This window comes from Oncorhynchus clarkii, chromosome 6 (assembly GCF_045791955.1).
Source record: "Oncorhynchus clarkii lewisi isolate Uvic-CL-2024 chromosome 6, UVic_Ocla_1.0, whole genome shotgun sequence".
NCBI lineage: Eukaryota > Metazoa > Chordata > Actinopteri > Salmoniformes > Salmonidae > Oncorhynchus > Oncorhynchus clarkii.
The window spans coordinates 82867468-82892008 of record NC_092152.1 but is presented as its reverse complement, the minus strand read 5'-3'; the positions used below and the strand labels follow the sequence as shown (position 1 = coordinate 82892008).

At 46.5% G+C, this 24541-nt stretch overlaps 1 protein-coding gene across 3 annotated transcripts in view; it reads right to left on the bottom strand.

The window, feature by feature from the left end:
- LOC139411726 (coronin-2B) overlaps positions 1 to 24541 on the bottom strand; it is a 79545-nt gene that overhangs the window by 24082 nt on the left and 30922 nt on the right. The window contains exon 1 of one of the 3 annotated variants that reach the window (XR_011634622.1): positions 4669 to 4877. The exons of the other annotated variants lie outside the window; for them this stretch is intronic. The gene's annotated coding sequence lies outside the window, so the exon portion shown is untranslated. Of the gene's footprint in view, positions 1 to 4668; positions 4878 to 24541 lie in introns of those variants that run through there. 3 annotated transcript variants of the gene reach the window in all.

Below are 24541 nucleotides of genomic sequence, written 5' to 3'. Positions count from 1 at the left end.
TGGTTACTGTATATGCTGGTCCATGTGAGCAGAAGGTCAGCTGTTTAGTTGACAGGTTAGTGGGCATTCATGGTTAACAGCTTAGATCAACCGGCTGGTTGAACATAATTGGATTATTTTAGATTTAGGGAAAAAACACAAAATGACCATACCACATTAGAGTATTAAATGATCATACCACATTAGAGTATTAAATGATCATACCACATTAGAGTATTAAATGATCATACCACATTAGAGTATTAAATGATCATACCACATTAGAGTATTAAATGATCATACCACATTAGAGTATTAAAGGAAAACGCCACCAAAAAGTATATTTTGGTATTTTGGTCCATTGTTAAAATAGTCCCAAAATGTTTTGATGGTCAGCAATCAACTTTCAAAATATAGAAATCATCTCTGTGTGATGCATTTTGTATCATATGATGCAAAACGCATCATCATATGGTGATGATTTCTGTATTTTGAAAGTTATGTATCTTGAAAAATTGATTGCTGACAAGCAAAACATTTTGGGATTATGTCAACAATGGACTAATGAAACAAATACCAAAATATTGTTTTTGGGTGGAGTTCTCCTTTAACTTCGAGATTGCTGTTCCAAAATCCCTAGAGAAACCCCCATTAGTAAAGACAGTAACGAGGAGTGTTGCTGTTCCAAAATCCCTAGAGAAACCCCCATTAGTAAAGACAGTAAAGAGGAGTGTTGCTGTTCCAAAATCCCCAGAGAAACCCCCATTAGTAAAGACAGTAAAGAGGAGTGTTGCTGTTCCAAAATCCCCAGAGAAACCCCCATTAGTAAAGACAGTAAAGAGGAGTGTTGCTGTTCCAAAATCCCCAGAGAAACCCCCATTAGTAAAGACAGTAAAGAGGAGTGTTGCTGTTCCAAAATCCCTAGAGAAACCCCCATTAGTAAAGACAGTAAAGAGGAGTGTTGCTGTTCCAAAATCCCCAGAGAAACCCCCATTAGTAAAGACAGTAAAGAGGAGTGTTGCTGTTCCAAAATCCCTAGAGAAACCTGCACTAGTAAAGACAGTAAAGAGGAGTGTTGCTTTCTTCAAAATCACTTCTGTCCACCCCTATAGTTCAGAGGAATTTTGTCAGTGCTGTCATGGCAATTCAAATCCCATGTTAGTCAGAGTGTGAAATGTTCAACGCCACAAGAAAATATTTCACAGAAAATAGCGAGTAAGTAAATAAAGGTAGACAAGAGCAGTCCATCACAAGAGCAGTCCCTCACAAGAGCAGTCCCTCACAAGAGCAGTCCCTCAGAAGTGATTTGAGTCTGACATCAGCAACTACTAACGAGGAGGCGGCTCCATGAAAGGATTCCTTTGTGACACATATGTCCTGAGCTTGGACCCATGAAACCTTGCAAAACAGCAAGCCAGCCACTTCACTTCCCAGCGAGGGGAAGTGGTCGACTCCATCATAAAAACACTCAAACCACTACTTTTGTTTGTCGTTACCCACAAGCATATACTGACCGAATTGCTGCCTTGCAGCGTGAGATACAACTATCTTCTGGGTCACACTAGACCTAATCACAGGTGTAGAGCTGGATGGCCCTTAGACACTGATCCAAGGACAGTTTTGAGGTTTGTCCCACTAACGATCGATGATACATCAGGGAAGGTGAATAGATCCTAGGTGTGGTAAAGGGGAACGTCTGCTTACAGACAGCGGCAGGTAGCCAAGTGGTTAGAGCGTTGGGCCAGTAACTGAAAGATTGCTGGATCGAATCCCCAAGCTGACAAGATAAAAATCAGTTGTTCTGCCCCTGAACAAGGCAGTTAACTCACTGGTAGGCTGTCATTGTAAGTAAGAATTTATTCTTAACTGACTTGTTAAATACATACATAGAAAAAAAACAGACAGGAAGTTCTTCAGGAAAGGAGATTTACGACACTGTCAGATCTGTGACAAGATGACATCACCACAGCCACAATTCAGCATTGTTCTGGGGTGGGAACAGTGCTGTGTGCAAATAGAGATGTCCCTGTTTCCATGCTGCCATGGTCTCTTCCTGTCCTACAGACTGCAGTCTACATCTGGTCTTCAGCCGGTGGAGACCAAGCAGTGCACACAATCCAGTAATCACTCCCATCCCACCCACAGGCAGGCCAGTACTCACTCTCATCCATCCCACCCACAGGCAGACCAGTAATCCCTCTCACCCAACCTACCCATAGGCACACCAGTAATCACTCTCACCCACCCCACCCACAGGCAGACCAGTAATCACTCCCATCCCACCCACAGGCAGGCCAGTAATCACTCTCACCCATCCCACCCACAGGCAGACCAGTAATCCCTCTCACCCACAGGCAGACCAGTACTCACTCTAACCCATCCCACCCACAGGCAGACCAGTAATCACTCTCACCCATCCCACCCATAGGCAGATCAGTAATCACTCTCACCCATCCCACCCACAGGCAGGCCAGTAATCACTCCCATCCCACCCACAGGCAGACCAGTAATCACTCTAACCCATCCCACCCACAGGCAGGCCACTAATCACTCTCACCCATCCCACCCACAGGCAGACCAGTAATCCCTCTCACCCATCCCACCCACAGGCAGACCAGTAATCACTCTCACCCATCCCACCCACAGGCAGACCAGTAATCACTCTCACCCATCCCACCCACAGGCAGACCAGTAATCACTCCCATCCCACCCACAGGCAGACCAGTAATCACTCCCATCCCACCCACAGACAGACCAGTAATCACTCTCACCCATCCCACGCACAGACAGACCAGTAATCACTCCCATCCCACCCACAGACAAACCAGTAATCACTCTCACCCATCCCACCCACAGGCAGACCAGTAATCACTCTCACCCACCCCACCCACATGCAGACCAGTAATCACACCCATCCCACCCACGGGCAGACCAGTAATCACTCTCACCCATCCCACCCACAGGCAGACCAGTAATCACTCTCACCCATCCCACCCACATGCAGACCAGTAATCACACCCATCCCACCCACGGGCAGACCAGTAATCCCTCTCACCCATCCCACCCACAGGCAGACCAGTAATCCCACCCATCCCACCCACAGGCAGACCAGTAATCGCTCTCACCCATCCCACCCACAGGCAGACCAGTAATCACTCTCACCCATCCCACCCACAGGCAGACCAGTAATCACTCCCATCCCACCCACAGGCAGACCAGTAATCACTCTCACCCATCTCACCCACAGGCAGACCAGTAATCACTCCCATCCCACCCACAGGCAGACCAGTAATCACTCTCACCCATCCCACCCACAGGCAGACCAGTAATCACTCTCTCCCATCCCACCCACAGGCAGACCAGTAATCACTCCCACCCATCCCATCCACAGGCAGACCAGTAATCACTCTCACCCATCTCACCCACAGGCAGACCAGTAATCACTCTGTCGTGGAGGTGAAGGAGTGTGGTGCGGCATTGATATAGCTGGAGCTCGACATGTCCACAGACAGACCAGTAATCACTTTGTCGTGAAGGAGTGTGGTGCGGCATTGATATAGCTGGAGCTCGACATGTCCACAGACAGACCAGTAATCACTCTGTCGTGGAGGTGAAGGAGTGTGGTGAGGCATTGATATAGCTGGAGCTCGACATGTCCACAGACAGACCAGTAATCACTTTGTCGTGAAGGAGTGTGGTGCGGCATTGATATAGCTGGAGCTCGACATGTCCACAGACAGACCAGTAATCACTCTGTCGTGGAGGTGAAGGAGTGTGGTGAGGCATTGATATAGCTGGAGCTCGACATGTCCACAGACAGACCAGTAATCACTTTGTCGTGAAGGAGTGTGGTGCGGCATTGATATAGCTGGAGCTCGACAAGTCCACAGACAGACCAGTAATCACTCTGTCGTGGAGGTGAAGGAGTGTGGTGCGGCATTGATATAGCTGGAGCTCGACAAGTCCACAGACAGCCGCTGTCACAGCACTTTTTGTATTCCCGAGATTCTCACCTCTGAGTGCTGTGGGAGTAATGAAATGGTACTCATTCCACTCACAGCACATCTCAATTCCTTTCCTTCCTCGTTTACCCCCCTCCTTCCTCTCAAAAAGCAGAGTTAAAGAAGCTACCCCTAGAATGACTCTGAGCATAATGCTTAGCTTGTTAAAGTATTGATGTGAAACAGCAGAACAGCAGGAAGAGGCCTCAGGGCAGCAGAGAAAGAGCACTGGCATTGAGTTCTCACCACAAGGACACTCATTAATTTGTCACCAGTGGATGGCACGCGGGACTGCGTACGCTGCTCTCTGTCTCTCACTGACAACGCAGTGAGACTAAAGCATGGTGTCTCTCAGCTCCAGTCATGGCAGGGTGTCCCCGTGCAAGCCATAGCCTACACCTAACTCGTCACCATCTAACTGTATATGTGATCCATCCATCTCATAACCCCAGGAGATGGTTATGACAGCCTTGAAAGGACAGGAAATACCCCCCAACTCTCTCGCTCACACACACACACACACACACACACACACACACACACACACACACACACACACACACACACACACACACACACACACACACACACACACACACACACACACACACACACACACACACAGCCATCCATAGTATATCTGAATTCCTCTCCAAAGACAGTCCTCTCAGTGAAAACAATATCTTACCTTAGTGCTGAGTAGAGTAGTGACACTATAGCCCGATCTGTCAGGCCCTCTCAAATTACAACCCCGCCCCTTTCCTCCCTTTTATAGACCAGCTGCAGTCTGCCAGTTTCTCCTAGCTTCTCAACGATACATCCAGTCAACCGGCCTACTATGCTCCGCTCACGCTCATCTGTTTCTCTCCTCCCCTCTTCTTACCCCGTCTCTCCTCTTTCTCCCTTCATGTCCTGTCCTCCTCCTATGAGCTGCCCCTCCCTCTCTCCTGCTCCCTCTCAGCCCAGACCAGACCAGACAGCTGCATGCAGCCCTGGAGCAGCAGTTAACGCTGCCTCTATCCCTCTCACTGCTCTGTACTCCTCTAGATGTGGGCTGCACCACTCACTCTCTCTTTCACTCTCTCTTTCACTCTCTCTCTCTCTCTCTCCCCCTCTCTCTCTCTCTCTCTCTCTATTCTCTTGCTCTCTCTCCCTCCCTCTCTATATACATCCATCTATCTCTCTCTCTCTCGCTGTGTCTCATTGTGCCAGCCCTATCACTAGCTGGGACTGTAGATAGCCGTTGATAACTATTGAAAGACGTTCTTGGTATTGAATACTTCATACTCTCTTGTTTGCAAATAGAGAGGTCGACGACTATACAGAGTATAAATGTTTCCTTACGAATGTTTCCCTATGCATGTTTCCCTATGCATGTTTCCCTACACATGTTTCCTACACATGTTTCCTACACATGTTTCCTACACATGTTTCCCTACGCCTGTTTCCCTACACATGTTTCCCTACGCATGTTTCCCTACACATGTTTCCCTATGCCTGTTTCCCTACACATGTTTCCCTACACATGTTTCCCTACACATGTTTCCCTATGCATGTTTCCCTATGCCTGTTTCCCTATGCATGTTTCCCTATGCCTGTTTCCCTATGCCTGTTTCCCTACACATGTTTCCCTATGCCTGTTTCCCTATGCACATTTCCCTATGCCTGTTTCCCTACACATGTTTCCCTATGCATGTTTCCCTATGCCTGTTTCCCTATGCATGTTTCCCTATGCATGTTTCCTTATGCCTGTTTCCCTATGCCTGTTTCCCTACACGTTTCCCTATACCTGTTTCCCTATGCCTGTTTCCCTATGCATGTTTCCCTATGCATGTTTCCCTATGCCTGTTTCCCTACACATGTTTCCCTATGCCTGTTTCCATTTGCATGTTTTTCTGCCATTGTTTCCTGCCTTTCTTCTCGAAGTTGAATTGTATCTATTTTGGGGGTCATGTTAGCAGTAACTGGATAAAGTTACTGTGAAAACAAGGTAAATAGAAGCCATATTTATCAGTTCCACACTATGAGCAGTTACTGCCTTTTTGTTTGGTTGGGCAGCGTAGTGCTATTGAACAATGGCGTCAGGAAAGGTGAGGGGTGCTATTTCTGCTGTGGAAAGTGAGCAAACCTTTCTGTGCTAAACTGTTTGGGTGTCATAATCGTAATCGGGTACTAATACAATCAATATTTTATGTGAAACATCTGTGATAAGTACTGTCGTTCCAAACATCTCAACCGTAGAGGCTTTCACAAAAGCCCATGTTTTCCTTCCAGGAGATTACTCTGATTGGGATTTAGTGAAAATAGTCAGGAGGTAAGTTTGGGTCTGTACGCAGTAAAGGTCATTGCTGGGCAGAGAGAGAGAGCGAGAGAGCGTGAGAGAGAGTGAACGAGAGAGAGACAGAGAGAGAGAAAGAGAGAGAGAGTGAGATAGAGAGTGTGTATAGTGTGTTTTTGTTGCATTTGTGTGTCTTTTCTCTCCTGCCCTAACGCCTGAGCGGAGCTCAAAGACAGCTTGGACCCAGCAGCCCCTGGTCTCCCATCCCCCGCCTCCTTGGAATCATAAGACCCTCCTGGCTGTTACCCAGAACCCCCTGTGGCTCCATCCCTCTCTCTGCCCCTCCCCTCACTCCCTTCCTCTCCCTTTCTTCTCCTCCCTCCTTCTTCATCCCTGCTCTCCTCACAGGCCTTACAACCCTCTTTCCCATACTGAAGGTCCCCCATTTGATAATGTGCATTCTTCCCAGTCTGACATCAAATAAAATCAAATTCTATTGGTCACATACACATATTTAGCAGATGTTATTGGTAAACAAAGTACTGTAATAACTGGTACATAGTCATTAAATACAACAGATTACTGTAATAAAGAGTATCTAGCCATTAAATATAATGGAGTACTGTAATAAAGAGTGCCTACTCATTAAATACAACAGATTACTATAATAAAGAGTACCTAGTCACTAAAGACAACAGAGTACTGTAAAAAAAAAGAGTACCTAGTCATTATTTACAACAGATTACTGTAATATAGAGTACCTAGTCATTAAATATAACGGAGAACTGTAATACAGAGTACCTAGTGATTAAATACAACAGATTACTGTAATATAGAGTACCTAGTCATGAAATACAACATATTACTGTAATACAGAGTACCTAGTGATTAAATACAACAGATTACTCTAATGCAGAGTACCTAGTCATTAAATACAACAGATTACTCTAATGCAGAGCACCTAGTCATTAAATACAACAGATCACTGTAATAAAGACTACCAAGTCATTAAATACAACAGATCACTGTAATAAAGACTACCAAGTCATTAAATACAACAGATTACTCTAATGCAGAGTACCTAGTCATTAAATACAACAGATTACTCTAATACAGAGTACCTAGTGATTAAATACAACAGATCCAAATGGAGATTTTGATTATATCTCTGACAAGATGGATGACTTATCTTTCCACTAGCATGCCTGTGCGATTTTGTCGCTATTCCTCAACTGGTTGCCATGTGCTCTGGACTCTGGACAACAGAAAAATATTGTGTGCAGTATCCATGTACAATACAATCCATGCTTTGGTTGATTTAATTTATGAATACTATATATATACTACTATATTTACTCAAAAACCCTATCTGTCCCAGACTGTATTCTCTTGGTATGTTAGCCTCCAGTTAAATGGCTTTGATGTCTGAGATCTTTGATCATGGGTGTATTGAATGTATACCTACAGGTCCAACACCTCGTGACACCTGGCCTCTCAGGGCCATTTTGTGGATGTGACACCTGGCCTCTCAGGACCATTTTGTGGATGTGACACCTGGCCTCTCAGGACCATTTTGTGGATGTGACACCTGGCCTCTCAGGACCATTTTGTGGATGTGACACCTGGCCTCTCAGGACCATTTTGTGGATGTGACACCTGGCCTCTCAGGGCCATTTTGTGGATCTTGGTCTGTTTGAGGGGAGGTGTGCGTAGGGGAGCGGCTTTCACCATAGCTACAGGTCATGATGCTGGGGAAGGCGTAGGGCTCACACCGTCCGCAAACCTTACACTGTCTGGTATTTCAATGTGTGATTCCTCTGTGCTTTTATAGGCACTTCTCTCCCTCGGTCTATAGGGAAGATGGGTACTGGAATACCTCCAGTATAGGATTCCCACAGGTTCACAGTAGGTTTTTGTCTTGGCTTTGTTCTTTTGTGTTTATGTGTTTATGTGGGGGGGGGGGGGGGCACTCTGTGTTTATTGAGTTTTTGCCTGCAGTCACTGTTTCTGCCTTACTGTAGTCTCTGTTCCTTCCTGAAAAACCTCAAGACTATCAGAATCCTATTGTTCCTGAATCATCCCAGTAAAACCTAAAAACTATCAGAATCCTATTGTTCCTGAATCATCCCAGTAAAACCTCAAGACTATCAGAATCCTATTGTTCCTGAATCATCCCATTAAAACCTCAAGACTATCAGAATGCTATTGGTCCTGAATCATCCCAGTAAAACCTCAAGACTATCAGAATCCTATTGGTCCTGAATCATCCCAGTAAAACCTTAAGACTATCAGAATCCTATTGTTCCTGAATCATCCCAGTAAAATCTCAAGACTATCAGAATCCTATTGGTCCTGAATCATCCCAGTAAAACCTCAAGACTATCAGAATCCTATTGTTCCTGAATCATCCCAGTAAAACCTCAAGACTATCAGAATCCTATTGTTCCTGAATCATCCCAGTAAAACCTCAAGACTATCAGAATCCTATTGGTCCTGAATCATCCCATTAAAACCTCAAGACTATCAGAATGCTATTGTTCCTGAATCATCCCAGTAAAACCTCAAGACTATCAGAATCCTATTGTTCCTGAATCATCCCATTAAAACCTCAAGACTATCAGAATCCTATTGTTCCTGAATCATCCCAGTAAAATCTCAAGACTATCAGAATCCTATTGGTCCTGAATCATCCCATTAAAACCTCAAGACTATCAGAATGCTATTGTTCCTGAATCATCCCAGTAAAACCTCAAGACTATCAGAATCCTATTGTTCCTGAATCATCCCAGTTAAACCTCAAGACTATCATAATCCTATTGGTCCTGAATCATCCCAGTAAAACCTCAAAACTATCAGAATCCTATTGTTCCTGAATCATCCCAGTAAAACCTAAAAACTATCAGAATCCTATTGTTCCTGAATCATCCCAGTAAAACCTCAAGACTATCAGAATCCTATTGTTCCTGAATCATCCCAGTACAACCTCAAGACTATCAGAATCCTATTGTTCCTGAATCATCCCAGTAAAACATCAAGACTATCAGAATCCTATTGGTCCTGAATCATCCCAGTAAAACCTCAAGACTATCAGAATCCTATTGTTCCTGAATCATCCCAGTTAAACCTCAAGACTATCAGAATCCTATTGGTCCTGAATCATCCCAGTAAAACCTCAAGACTATCAGAATCCTATTGTTCCTGAATCATCCCATTAAAATCTCAAGACTATCAGAATCCTATTGTTCCTGAATCATCCCAGTAAAACCTCAAGACTATCAGAATCCTATTGTTCCTGAATCATCCCAGTAAAACCTCAAGACTATCAGAATCCTATTGTTCCTGAATCATCCCAGTAAAACCTCAAAACTATCAGAATCCTATTGGTCCTGAATCATCCCAGTAAAACCTCAAGACTATCAGAATCCTATTGGTCCTGAATCATCCCAGTAAAACCTCAAGACTATCAGAATCCTATTGTTCCTGAATCATCCCAGTATTACTCCAACGGCTGACAGTTTCCTGCTATGACATCCTGTCATGCACAAAGGAAGTAAATTTCTCCATGAAATTCCAATCCAATATTACTCAGCTGCAGTCTATGTGATATTGGCAGCTCTACTCGCCAGGTCCAAAGACCAGGTCCAAAGACTGTATGACAGTTTCCAGAGGCTGTCGCTTCACAATTCATCTGGAAAATTGCCACAATTCAACTGAATGGCTATGTGCTGATCAATCCTCTCTATGCCGTTGCCAATAGAGGAAGTGGGTCTGTCGGAAACCAACGAGCTGAGCGTAAAAAGAGAGAAAGAGATCCCCCCCAGGGCTGCTGTCGCTCTCCTCACCCTGGGTCGGGGAAATACATGCCTGCCTGCGTGTTTATCCATGGATGGATTCTAATCAACCTCTTTGAAACATATTCATCTATCCCAAAATCTTAATAGCATTAGCTGTTATGACCAATTATTTAACCTTTATTTAACTAGGCAAGTCAGTTAAGAACAAATTCTTATTTTCAATGACAGCCTAGGAACAGTGGGTTAACTGCCTGTTCAGGGGCAGAACGACAGATTTGTACCTTGTCAGCTCAGTGATTTGAACTTGCAACCTTCTGGTTACTAGTCCAACGCTCTAACCACTAGGCTAACCTGCCACCCCACAGTAAAATTGCCATCAATCCCCATGACAGTGTCAAGAAGCTCTCTGAGCATAGTGCTACCTAGACCCATACACATGAAATATACCCCAACTGTCCTGCATATCCCCATATGACTGCTATCTTTATATAGTCACCCCACACTTGAGTATGTTATAGTTGACCCTGGGCCTGGGGGTAGACTAGGACAGGAGCCAGGTCTGTAGTGTTATAGTTGACCCTGGGCCTGGGGGTAGACAGGACAGGAGCCAGGTCTGTAGTGTTATAGTTGACCCTGGGCCTGGGGGTAGACAGGACAGGAGCCAGGTCTGTAGTGTTATAGTTGACCCTGGGCCTGGGGGTAGACAGGACAGGAGCCAGGTCTGTAGTGTGTTATAGTTGACCCTGGGCCTGGGGGTAGACAGGACAGGAGCCAGGTCTGTAGTGTGTTATAGTTGACCCTGGGCCTGGGGGTAGACAGGACAGGAGCCAGGTCTGTGGGTGTTTCTGCAGCCATGTGCTGTAACTGTATGTTGTGAAGACAGAGCCATTCCTGCTGTTATGTGATGTGGCAGGCAGGAAGTGACTCAGCAATAATGGCAGCAGATGGAGCTGCTCTGGTTAATGCTAATGGCTGCTCTCAACAGGAGAGGAAAGCCCCCACCTCCTCCACAGGCTCCCAGAAACGGGTGTTAATGGAGATCAAAGTACCCACAGCCACATGTACAGGACACAGCAAGGAGCCACAGAGACACCCGATTGCACCTAACAGTGCAGTTGTGCAGTGAGGAGTGGGCTGAACAGGCATCCACTACCCACTGCCTCCAGGGACAGTCCTGGCTGGTTATCCTACAAACAGTCCTGGCTGGTTATCCTACAAACAGTCCTGGCAGGTTATCCTACAAACAGTCCTGGCTGGTTATCCTACAAACAGTCCTGGCTGGTTATCCTACAAACAGTCCTGGCTGGTTAACCTACAAACAGTCCTGGCTGGTTATCCTACAAACAGTCCTGGCTGGATATCCTACAAACAGTCCTGGCTGGTTATCCTACAAACAGTCCTGGCTGGTTATCCTACAAACAGTCCTGGCTGGTTATCCTACAAACAGTCCTGGCTGGTTATCCTACAAACAGTCCTGGCTGGGTATCCTACAAACAGTCCTGGCTGGTTATCCTACAAATGCACACACACACAAATGCACACACACACACACACACACACACACACACACACACACACACACACACACACACACACACACACACACACACACACACACACATACATAAGGTATTTTATCAGTCCACACATCAGTTCTGCCATCCAAAAACCACAGGAGGAGTGCTCTCAATTAATAATGATCTTTGTGCATGTCTCTCTCCCAGAGGATTTCCAGCCTCCTGCTTTTTGGAGCATACAGAGATTAGCTGGCTGGCTGTGAGGGGGAGAGAGGGGGAGAGGGAAAGAGAGGGAAAGAGAGGGAGAGAGAGAGAGAGAGAGAGAGAGAGAGAGAGAGAGAGAGAGGAGAGAGAGAGAGAGAGAGAGAGAGAGAGAGAGAGAGAGAGAGAGAGAGAGGGAGAGAGAGAGAGAGAGAGAGAGAGAGTGAGAGAGAGAGAGAGTGAGAGAGAGAGAGAGAGAGAGAGGGAGAGAGAAGGACAGCGTGACTCAGACACAGAACAGTCTCATCTCTGACCACTGACAGTGACTCAGACACAGAACAGTTCTCTTCTCTGACCACTGACAGAGTGACTCAGACACAGAACAGTCTCATCTCTGACCACTGACAGAGTGACTCAGACACAGAACAGTCTCATCTCTGACCACTGACAGAGTGACTCAGACACAGAACAGTCTCATCTCTGACCACTGACAGAGTGACTCAGACACAGAACACAGACCACTGACAGAGTGACTCAGACACAGAACACAGACCACTGACAGAGTGACTCAGACACAGAACACAGACCACTGACAGAGTGACTCAGACACAGAACAGTTCTCTTCTCTGACCACTTACTGAGTGACTCAGACACAGAACACAGACTACAGACAGAGTGACTCAGACACAGAACAGTTCTCCACAGGCTTCAGCAGAGAGAGAACATAATCAATGCCCTCTGTCTAACCACCAGACTGTTGTCCAGGAGACAGACTCCTTTCACCCAGACACACTACACAGTCTTTAGACTCAGATTACCTTTCAACTGGCTGTCAGCTCTGGATCAGTCTAACCACCCTACTCCCCACTATCCTAAAGGTACAATCTCAACTGTCTGTCAGCTCTGGATCAGTCTAAACACCCTACTCCCCACTATCCTAAAGGTACAATCTCAACTGTCTGTCAGCTCTGGATCAGTCTAACCACCCTACTCCCCACTATCCTAAAGGTACAATCTCAACTGTCTGTCAGCTCTGGATCAGTCTAACCACCCTATTCCCCACTATCCTAAAGGTACAATCTCAACTGTCTGTCAGCTCTGGATCAGTCTAACCACCCTACTCCCCACTATCCTAAAGGTACAATCTCAACTGTCTGTCAGCTCTGGATCAGTCTAACCACCCTACTCCCCACTATCCTAAAGGTACAATCTCAACTGTCTGTCAGCTCTGGATCAGTCTAACCATCCTACTCCCCACTATCCTAAAGGTACAATCTCAACTGGCTGTCAGCTCTGGATCAGTCTAAACACCCTACTCCCCACTATCCTAAAGGTACAATCTCAACTCCACTACCAGCATGGATGAAAAACAAGCAGAACTCGCTATACTTGCAGTATTGTGTTGGAAGAACTATGTGGTAGACAGGGTATGGCTGTTTGATGTACGCAGCACAGAATGTAGTTTATTCACAGACTCCTCTGTGTGGATAGTACACTTTGTCTCAAGGATTAGAGTACAGAGTCTTTATTAGAGGATTAGAGTGCAGAGTCTTCATTAGAGGATTAGAGTACATAGTCTTCATTAGAGGATTAGAGTACAGAGTCTTCATTAGAGGATTAGAGTGCAGAGTCTTCATTAGAGGATTAGAGTACATAGTCTTCATTAGAGGATTAGAGTACATAGTCTTCATTAGAGGATTAGAGTACAGAGTCTTCATTAGAGGATTAGAGTGCAGAGTCTTCATTAGAGGATTAGAGTACATAGTCTTCATTAGAGGATTAGAGTACAGAGTCTTCATTAGGGGATTAGAGTACAGAGTCTTCATTAGAGGATTAGAGTACAGAGTCTTCATTAGAGGATTGGAGTACAGAGTCTTCATTAGAGGATTAGTGTGCAGAGTCTTCATTAGAGGATTAGAGTGCAGAGTCTTCATTAGAGGATTATAGAACAGTCTTCATTAGAGGATTAGAGTACATAGTCTTCATTAGAGGATTAGAGTACAGAGTCTTCATTAGAGGATTACAGTACAGAGTCTTCATTAGAGGATTATAGTACATAGTCTTCATTAGAGGATTAGAGTACAGAGTCTTCATTAGAGGATTAGAGTACAGAGTCTTCATTAGAGGATTAGAGTACATAGTCTTCATTAGAGGATTAGAGTACAGTCTTCATTAGAGGATTACAGTACAGAGTCTTCATTAGAGGATTATAGTACATAGTCTTCATTAGAGGATTAGAGTACAGTCTTCATTAGAGGATTACAGTACAGAGTCTTCATTAGAGGATTATAGTACATAGTCTTCATTAGAGGATTAGAGTACAGAGTCTTCATTAGAGGATTATAGTACAGTCTTCATTAGAGGATTAGAGTACAGCGTCTTCATTAGAGGATTATAGTACAGTCTTCATTCGAGGATTAGAGTACAGAGTCTTCATTAGAGGATTATAGTACAGAGTCTTCATTAGAGGATTATAGTACAGAGTCTTCATTAGAGGATTAGAGTGCAGAGTCTTCATTAGAGGATTAGAGTGCAGAGTCTTCATTAGAGGATTATAGTACACAGTCTTCATTAGAGGATTAGAGTACAGAGTCTTTATTAGAGGATTATAGTACAGAGTCTTCATTAGAGGATTATAGTACAGCGTCTTCATTAGAGGATTATAGTACAGTCTTCATTCGAGGATTAGAGTACAGAGTCTTCATTAGAGGATTAGAGTGCAGAGTCTTCATTAGAGGATTATAGTACAGTCTTCATTAGAGGATTAGAGTACAGAGTCTTCATTAGAGGATTATAGTACAGTCTTCATTCGAGGATTAGAGTACAGAGTCTTCATTAGAGGATTATAGTACAGAGTCTTCATTAGAGGATTATAGTACAGTGTCTTCATTAGAGGATTAGAGTACAGAGTCTTCATTAGAGGATTAGAGTGCAGAGTCTTCATTAGAGGATTAGAGTACAGAGTCTTCATTAGAGGATTATAGTACATAGTCTTCATTAGAGGATTAGAGTACAGAGTCTTCATTCGAGGATTAGAGTACAGAGTCTTCATTAGAGGATTAGAGTACATAGTCTTCATTAGAGGATTAGAGTACAGTCTTCATTCGAGGATTAGAGTACAGAGTCTTCATTAGAGGATTATAGTACAGAGTCTTCATTAGAGGATTATAGTACAGTGTCTTCATTAGAGGATTAGAGTACAGAGTCTTCATTAGAGGATTAGAGTGCAGAGTCTTCATTAGAGGATTAGAGTACAGAGTCTTCATTAGAGGATTATAGTACATAGTCTTCATTAGAGGATTAGAGTACAGAGTCTTCATTAGAGGATTAGAGTACAGAGTCTTCATTAGAGGATTAGAGTACATAGTCTTCATTAGAGGATTAGAGTGCAGAGTCTTCATTAGAGGATTATAGTACAGAGTCTTCATTAGAGGATTATAGTACAGAGTATTCATTAGAGGATTAGAGTACAGAGTCTTCATTAGAGGATTAGAGTGCAGAGTCTTCATTAGAGGATTATAGTACAGTCTTCATTAGAGGATTAGAGTACAGCGTCTTCATTAGAGGATTATAGTACAGTCTTCATTCGAGGATTAGAGTACAGAGTCTTCATTAGAGGATTATAGTACAGAGTCTTCATTAGAGGATTATAGTACAGTGTCTTCATTAGAGGATTAGAGTACAGAGTCTTCATTAGAGGATTAGAGTGCAGAGTCTTCATTAGAGGATTAGAGTACAGAGTCTTCATTAGAGGATTAGAGTGCAGAGTCTTCATTAGAGGATTAGAGTACAGAGTCTTCATTAGAGGATTAGAGTGCAGAGTCTTCATTAGAGGATTATAGAACAGTCTTCATTAGAGTGGAACTGTGTGTGAACCGGTGAAGGACAGAGCTATCTTCAGGCTATAGTTTTCACTCCCATCCCCATCCCCCCACTCACACACAACCCCCACACCCCCTCCACACACACAACCCCCCCCACACACAACCCCTACACCCCCCTCCACATACACAACCCCCCCACCACCCACCCACATAACCCCTACACCCCCCTCCACACACACAACCCCCACACCCCCCTCCACACACACAACCCCTACACCTCCCTCCCTCCACACACACAACCCCCCACCATATCGCCCCCTCCAATACACACAAACACACTGATATGTACTAGCGTCCTCTTCCTCCCTGCCTTGCCCTACCACTTTAGTGTCCTTGTTTATCTGACTGACAGATATGTGACCCGAGGGAGCTGTTTGTCTTTGTGTATCTCTTCTCCTCTCCTCCCTGGTTGTCCAGGGTCATTAGTGTGCTCAGGGTAATGAGCATAGAGAGTTCAACAGATGGAAGGATAGAAGGATGGATTAAAGGTGGGGAGGTTCTTAGAGGATGGACAGAGCAGGTGTGGAGAGGAGGCCTGTATGGATTTATTAATGGAACATTGTACTTGCATTGAGTAATTGTTTTAGAAAACAAATCTATAAAAAATGCAGAAGTAAAGAAAAGTGTGTTAATACTTTAAAACATATGGGTTTCAGTGACCCATCCCAATAGATTGTTTGTGGTTGTTTTTCATACTTCTAGTTGATGAGTTTAGGTGGGTTAACACTAGACATAACATAGTGCCAACTATACCACAGTGCCACACCACCAGGTCCAACCATGGATAACCTGGTGTGAAATGAAAACCTTCTGGGCAGCCGTTCAAATTGAGAAAGCCCCGTTGGTGGCACAGTGCCCAAGACGCAAAGAGAGGAAGCAGCTTTTTCATCAGCTATAATATCTTGACATCCATCACTGCTATTCGAGCACCGGGACAGCTGTTAAGTACCATGAGCTATAACATCAACAAAGATCCTGGATCCTAGATCACGGATCAACCTTGATATTAGACGCATATGTTCTTCAAATTGGTACATGGGTGGTATTCCCATATCACAATCACCTATTATAGTGAAGCCAGCTGTCACAACTATAATGGACATGCACAACATTGACTAAGACTAATATTGATGATTCATACTGATTTGACGTACACCATCTCCTCTCCTCTCCTTTCCTCTCCTCTCCTCTCCTCTCCTCTCCTCTCCTCTCCTCTCCTCTCCTTTCCTCTCCTCTCCTCTCCTCTCCTCTCCTCTCTTCCTTTGCTCCACCCCAATAGCCTTCAGCAGTTCAGCCCATCTTTTCTAACATTATAAAAAGCTCCTCAGCAGGCTAATTCACATCCACCTCTCTAACAGAGCCTTTCCACAAGCCTGGAAAAATAAGGGGCCATTTCCAAACGGGACGAGACAATCTGCTTTAAAGTGCAATGTAGTGGGGACTTTGTATGCCAGGCATTCCTGCCTGTCTGTGTCAATGGACAGCCTGAGCCTGACTCTACAGGCTGGAGTGGATTGGTAGAGGAAGAGGAAGAGGGGGGAGTAGGAGGAAGAGGAGTGGAGGGAGGAGGAGGAGGAAGAGGGGGGAGTCGGAAGGAGAGCAGTGGTGTAGGACAAAGAGCGGTGGAGTAGGAGGAAGAGGGGTGGAGTAGGAGGAAGAGGGGTGGAGTAGGAGGAAGAGGGGTGGAGTAGGAGGAAGAGGGGTGGAGTAGTAGGAATAGGGGTGGAGCAGGAGGAAGGGGGTGGAGCAGGAGGAAGAGGAGTGGAGCAGGAGGAAGAGGGGTGGAGGAAGAGGGGTGGAGCAGGAGGAAGAGGAGTGGAGGGAGGAGGAGGAGGAAGGTGGGGAGTAGGAGGAAGATGAGTGGAGGGAGGAGGAAGAGGAAGAGGGGGGAGTCGGAGGGAGAGCAGTGGTGTAGGACAAAGAGCGGTGGAGTAGGAGGAAGAGGGGTGGAAGAAGAGGGGTGGCGGAAGAGGGGTGGAACAGGAGGAAGAGGGGTGGAGGAGGAGGGGTGGAGGAAGAGGGGTGGAGCAGGAGGAAGAGGGGTGGAGTAGGAGGAATAGGGGTGGAGCAGGAGGAAGGGGGTGGAGCAGGAGGAAGAGGAGTGGAGCAAGAGGAAGATGGGTGGAGTAGGAGGAAGAGGAGTGGAGGAAGAGGGGTGGAGTAGGAGGAAGAGGCGTGGAGCAGGCGAAAGAGAGGTGGAGTAGGAGGAAGAGGAGTGGAGTAGGAGGAAGAGGAGTGGAGCAGGAGGAAGAGGGGTGGAGCAGGAGGAAGAGGGGTGGAGTAGGAGGAAGAGGGGTGGAGCAGGAGGAAGATGGTTGAGCAGGAGGAAGAGGGGTGGAGCAGGAGGAAGAGGGGTGGAGCAGGAGGAAGAGGGGTGGAGCAGGAGGAAGAGGGGTGGAGTAGGAGGAAGAGGGGTGGAGTAGGAGGAAGAGGGCTGGAGCAGGAGGAAGAGGAGTGGAGCAGGAGGAAGAGGAGTGGAGCAGGAGGAAGAGGGGTGGAGTAGGAGGAAGAGGAGTGGAGCAGGAGGAAGAGAGGTGGAGTAGGAGGAAGAGGAGTGGAGGAAGAGGGGTGGTGTAGGAGGAAGAGGGGTGGAGGAAGAGGGGTGCAGTAGGAGGAAGAGGGGTGGAGGAAGAGGGGTGGAGCAGGAGGAAGAGGGGTGGAGGAAGAGAGGTGGAGGAAGAGGGGTGGTGTAGGAGGAAGAGGGGTGGAGGAAGAGGGGTGCAGTAGGAGGAAGAGGGGTGGAGGAAGAGGGGTGGAGGAAGAGAGGTGGAGGAAGAGGGGTGGAGCAGGAGGAAGAGGAGTGGAGCAGGAGGAATAGAGGTGGAGGAAGAGGAGTTTTGTAGGAGGAAGAGGGGTGGAGGAAGAGGGTGGAGCAGGAGGAAGAGGGGTGGAGGAAGAGGGGTGGAGCAGGAGGAAGAGGAGTGGAGCAGGAGGAAGAGAGGTGGAGTAGGAGAAAGAGGGGTGGAGTCGGAGGAAGAGGGGTGTAGTCGGAGGGAGAGCAGTGGGGTAGGACAAAGAGCGGTGGAGTAGGAGGAAGAGGGGTGGAATAGGGAGGAAGGAAGGATGAAGGGGGTCCAGACATGGACAGACTCTGGCCCAGCTTCGGACCATCTGCCTGGGCACAGCCGCCAATAACCACACCCAACCGTATTCTCACACCCTTACCCATGGCTTCCAGGGTTTGTCTTGAAAAAACAACTCTAGCTAGTCCATCTACCGTGCTGTTTGGTCTTAGAACAGAGAGGGGGAGAGAAAGAGGGAGAGACAATTTAATTACATTGAACAAAAATATAAACGCAACATGTAAGGTGTTGGCCCCATGTTTCATGAGCGGAAAGAAAATATCCCAGAAATGTTCCAGACTCACAAAAAACGTATTTATCTAAAATGTGGTGAACAAAGTAGTTTACATCTCTGTTAGTTATCATTTCTCCTTTTCAAGATAATCCATCCACCTGACAGGTGTGGCATATCAAGAAGCTGATTAAACAACATGCTCATTATACAGGTGCACCTTGTGCTGGGGACAGTAAAAGTCCACTCTAAAATATGCAGTTTTGTCTCACAACACAATGCCACAGATGTCTCATGTTTTGAGGGAGACCAGCCACCCAGACAGCTGATGAAACTGTGGCTTTGCACAAACAAAGAATTTCTGCACTGATGTCAATGTTTGTAAACAAAGTGTCCCATGGTGGAGGTGGGGTTATAGTATGGGCAGTCATAAGCTACGGACAACGAACACAATTGCGTTTTATTAATGGCAATTTGATTGCACAGAGATACCGTGACGAGGTACTGAGGCCCATTGTTGTGCCATTCATCCGCTTCCATCACCTCATGTTTCAGCATGATAATGCACGGCCCCATGTCACAAAGATCTGTACACAATTCCTGGAAGCTGAAAATGACCCAGTTCTTCCATGGCCTGCATACTCACCAGATGTGACACCCGTTGAGCTGGTTCGGGATGGATCGATGTGTATGACAGTGTGTTCCAGTTCCCACCAATATCCAGTAACTTCACACAGCCATTGAAGAGGAGTGAGACAACAGTCCACAGGCCACAATCAACAGCCTGATCAACTCTATGTGAAGGAGATGTGTCACGCTGCATGAGGCAAATGGTCACACCAGATACTGACTGGTTTTCTGATCCACGCCCCTACCTTTTTTTTAAGGTATCTGTGACCAACAGATGTATATCTGTATTCCCAGTCATGTGAAATCCATAGATTAGAGCCTAATGAATTTATTTAAATTGACTGATTTCCTTCTTTGAACTGTAACTCTGTAAAATCTTTGAAATTGTTACATGTTGCATCTATATTTTTGTTCAGTTTATATTTTAACTATGTATGAAATCAATACATTTTCTGCACTCTGGTACAAATCACCTAAAACACGTTTCTAATTCTAAGTTCTCTATCACCAATCCTGTTACTATACCATTCTAAACTCTCTATCACCAATCCTGTTACTATACCATTCATCATCCACACACACTCTTCTCCAGTATGGAACAGAGGCAGTGTATCAACCACACACTCTTCTCCAGTATGGAACAGAGGCAGTGTATCAACCACACACTCTTCTCCAGTATGGAACAGAGGCAGTGCATCAACCACACACTCTTCTCCAGTATGGAACAGAGGCAGTGCATCAACCACACACTCTTCTCCAGTATGGAACAGAGGCAGTGTATCAACCACACACTCTTCTCCAGTATGGAACAGAGGCAGTGTATCAACCACACACTCTTCTCCAGTATGGAACAGAGGCAGTTCATCAACCACACACTCTTCTCCAGTATGGAACAGAGGCAGTGCATCAACCACACACTCTTCTCCAGTATGGAACAGAGGCAGTGTATCAACCACACACTCTTCTCCAGTATGGAACAGAGGCAGTGTATCAACCACACACTCTTCTCCAGTATGGAACAGAGGCAGTGCATCAACCACACACTCTTCTCCAGTATGGAACAGAGGCAGTGTATCAACCACACACTCTTCTCCAGTATGGAACAGAGGCAGTGTATCAACCACACACTCTTCTCCAGTATGGAACAGAGGCAGAGTATCAACCACACACTCTTCTCCAGTATGGAACAGAGGCAGTGCATCAACCACACACTCTTCTCCAGTATGGAACAGAGGCAGTGTATCAACCACACACTCTTCTCCAGTATGGAACAGAGGCAGTGTATCAACCACACACTCTTCTCCAGTATGGAACAGAGGCAGTGTATCAACCACACACTCTTCTCCAGTATGGAACAGAGGCAGTGTATCAACCACACACTCTTCTCCAGTATGGAACAGAGGCAGTGCATCAACCACACACTCTTCTCCAGTATGGAACAGAGGCAGTGCATCAACCACAGCCTCCAACAACAGGTCAGAACCAATCATAGTTGATGAAAACAGCAGGCTTCAGTGTGGCCAGCTACTTCCTATAACGTAGTTACCCGGAGCATTGATGTGATTTCTGTCCTTCCACAGTGACATCACATACGTCAATGTCATATTAGGTTGCAGTGTCTGTGTTCTGTAATCCCTTTAGGCTCACTCCTTACGTACCCAAAGTCCTGCTTCAGTCTGGAGGAGGAGAACTACAGACACAACCACCATGGAGACCCATTTGGACAATGCAAAAACGCTGCCCTTACCGTATTGCACCGAAAAGTGCAGTAGCATTCATCTGAGTACCTGGTCGTACTATTTCAATAACAGCGGCATCAAAATGTCCTCCAAGGTGGCTCACTCCAATTTGGCTCGAGCAGACATCTATGATCTCATACTTATTGTCAATCCTTCCCAACAACAGGGGGCTGGGTGCGCCCAAGTGTTTTACGAGAGCCTGAATGCACAGTAAACAAAGCCAAATAGAAGCTGACAAGCTGTGAAAAGGGAAACAGATTGTGGAAATTCTAACACCTTTTGGCTTTAACAGCTACCGACTGGTAGGTGGAGAATCTCTTGTCTGTTAAAACAGCACATGCAGGGAGCCTTTGATCCCCAGATGGCCCTGTTTATTCAATGAAAGTGGATGGAGGAGAAGCAGAGAGACTTCATGGGTTTTTCTACTAAGGTAAGCATGTTCCACTACCACCACTAAAACACTAATGGCCCAAGGTTGTTTCCATATGCTGGAGAGACGTGGAGGGGAAATGGAGCTGGGCTTAAGTCCTGTGTGTAGTCAGCCAGTGTCTGTGTGTAGTCAGCCAGTGTCTGTGTGTAGTCAGCCAGTGTCTGTGTGTAGTCAGCCAGTGTCTGTGTGTAGTCAGCCAGTGTCTGTGTGTAGTCAGCCAGTGTCTGGGTGTAGTCAGCCAGTGTCTGTGTGTAGTCAGCCAGTGTCTGTGTGTAGTCAGCCAGTGTCTGTGTGTAGACAGCCAGTGTCTGTGTGTAGTCAGCCAGTGTCTGTGTGTAGTCAGCCAGTGTCTGTGTGTAGTCAGCCAGTGTCTGTGTGTAGTCAGCCAGTGTCTGGGTGTAGTCAGCCAGTGTCTGTGTGTAGTCAGCCAGTGTCTGTGTGTAGTCAGCCAGTGTCTGTGTGTAGACAGCCAGTGTCTGTGTGTAGTCAGCCAGTGTCTGTGTGTAGTCAGCCAGTGTCTGTGTGTAGGCAGCCAGTGTCTGTGTGTAGTCAGCCAGTGTATGTGTGTAGTCAGCCAGTGTCTGTGTGTAGTCAGCCAGTGGCTGGGTTAAATCCCTGGCTGCCCGGTCAACAGAAAGATGTTTAATGGAGGGACATTGCTTTTTCCCCTCCGTTTCACCACAGAGTCCGGGAAGAGACGGCAACATCTGCCGTTGCTTCCATGTGTGTCTGTTATGGTTAATTTCAAACGACACTATTCCCACAGGGAGGTGAAGGTTGTTGCACTGTGAATTTGACCTATTTTAAATGGCCCCAGTCAATGAGATGAGCTTATCCCAAGGGAAAACAAACCACATGGCTAATATGCTAATACTAGCTCTTTGTTTCTTCATGTTAACGATCACCTTGTGTTCATTGTCATTTCCTCCACGTTAGATGTCACATTTTTAACATGGAGAAAAGAGACATATGAATGCACCACTTTAACTTTTAGCGCCAAATGCTAACTCTGTCTCGACTCACATGTGTGGCGGTGCTAGCCAGCTACATGTAATTGTCTGTCTGCATGTTCCCAGTCAGTTGCATTGATCGCCTCGTTGACGACCTGTCAATTCTACTTGTGCAGCGTGTGTCCTAGTTTCGCTGCCAGTCATGCGTCACGGTCCTCTTTTTAGTACTCTCCAGGGTGAGGAATGTGTCCTCTCCAGGGTGAGGAATGTGTCCTCTCCAGAGTGAGGAATGTGTCCTCTCAAGAGTGAGGAATGTGTCCTCTCCAGGGTGAGGAATGTGTCCTCTCCAGGGTGAGGAATGTGTCCTCTCCAGGGTGAGGAATGTGTCATCTCTAGGGTGATGAATGTGTCCTCTCCAGGGTGAGGAATGTGTCCTCTCCAGGGTGATGAATGTGTCCTCTCCAGGGTGAGGAATGTGTCCTCTCCAGGGTGAGGAATGTGTCATCTTGGCACTGATTCCTTGAATAGGGATTCTTACCCAACTCCACTGGCACCTGCCCCGCTCTGCCTCTGCTACTCTGTAAGCCCAGCTAAGTCAAGCTGCATTACCTCATTGGTCCATTTGTTAACTTGTCTCATTGAAGAACAGAGTTTCGGCTATACAGTAACTATTTACAGGTCAAGGATACAGCAACTGCAGAGTAATGGGGATATACAGAAATGAAGAGACAGAAATGTCTGCATGCTGACATTTTTGCAAATACACCTCAATGTCTGTTCCTATGAGCAGAATATCTATTTGAAATGCTAATAGAAGCTAATGCTGACATGCTAAGTGTTTTACAAGACCCTGACATGCTCTTCAAAACAGGCTTAGCCATTGGGTTAACTTCTCCAGCTCTTCCACAGGAGGGCTACTGTTGAAGCTGCAGATGCTACGCCGGTATGAGAAAATGCTTTTTGTGCTTTAGTGCTGCCCACAACACTCCCCTGCTGCCCTTAACACTCCCCTGTTGCCCTCAACACTCCCCTGCTACTCTCAACACTCCCCTGCTACCCTCAACACTCCCCTGCTGCCCTCAGCACTCCCCTGCTACCATCAACACTCCCCTGCTACCCTTAATACTCCCCTGTTGCCCTCAACACTCCCCTGCTGCCCTTAACACTCCCCTGTTGCCCTCAACACTCCCCTGCTACTCTCAACACTCCCCTGCTACCCTCAACACTCCCCTGCTGCCCTCAGCACTCCCCTGCTACCCTCAACACTCCCCTGCTACCCTTAACACTCCCCTGTTGCCCTCAACACTCCCCTGCTGCCCTTAACACTCCCCTGTTGCCCTCAACACTCCCCTGCTGCCCTCAACACTCCCCTGCTGCCCTTAACACTCCCCTGTTGACCTCAACACTCCCCTGCTGCTCTTAACACTCCCCTGTTGCCCTCAACACTCCCCTGCTGCCCTTAACACTCCCCTGTTGCCGTCAACACTCCCCTGCTGCCCTTAACACTCCCCTGCTGCCCTTAACACTCCCCTGTTGCCCTCAGCACTCCCCTGCTGCCCTCAACACTCCCCTGTTGCCCTCAACACTCCCCTGCTGCCCTTAACACTCCCCTGTTGCCCTCAACACTCCCCTGCTGCCCTCAACACTCCCCTGCTGCCCTCAGCACTCCCCTGTTGCCCTCAGCACTCCCCTGCTGCCCTCAGCACTCCCCTGCTACCCTCAGCACTCCCCTGCTACCCTCAACACTCCCCTGCTACCCTCAACACTCCCCTGCTACCCTCCCGGTAGCACTCCCCTGCTACCCTCAACACTCCCCTGCTACCCTCAACACTCTCCTGTTACCC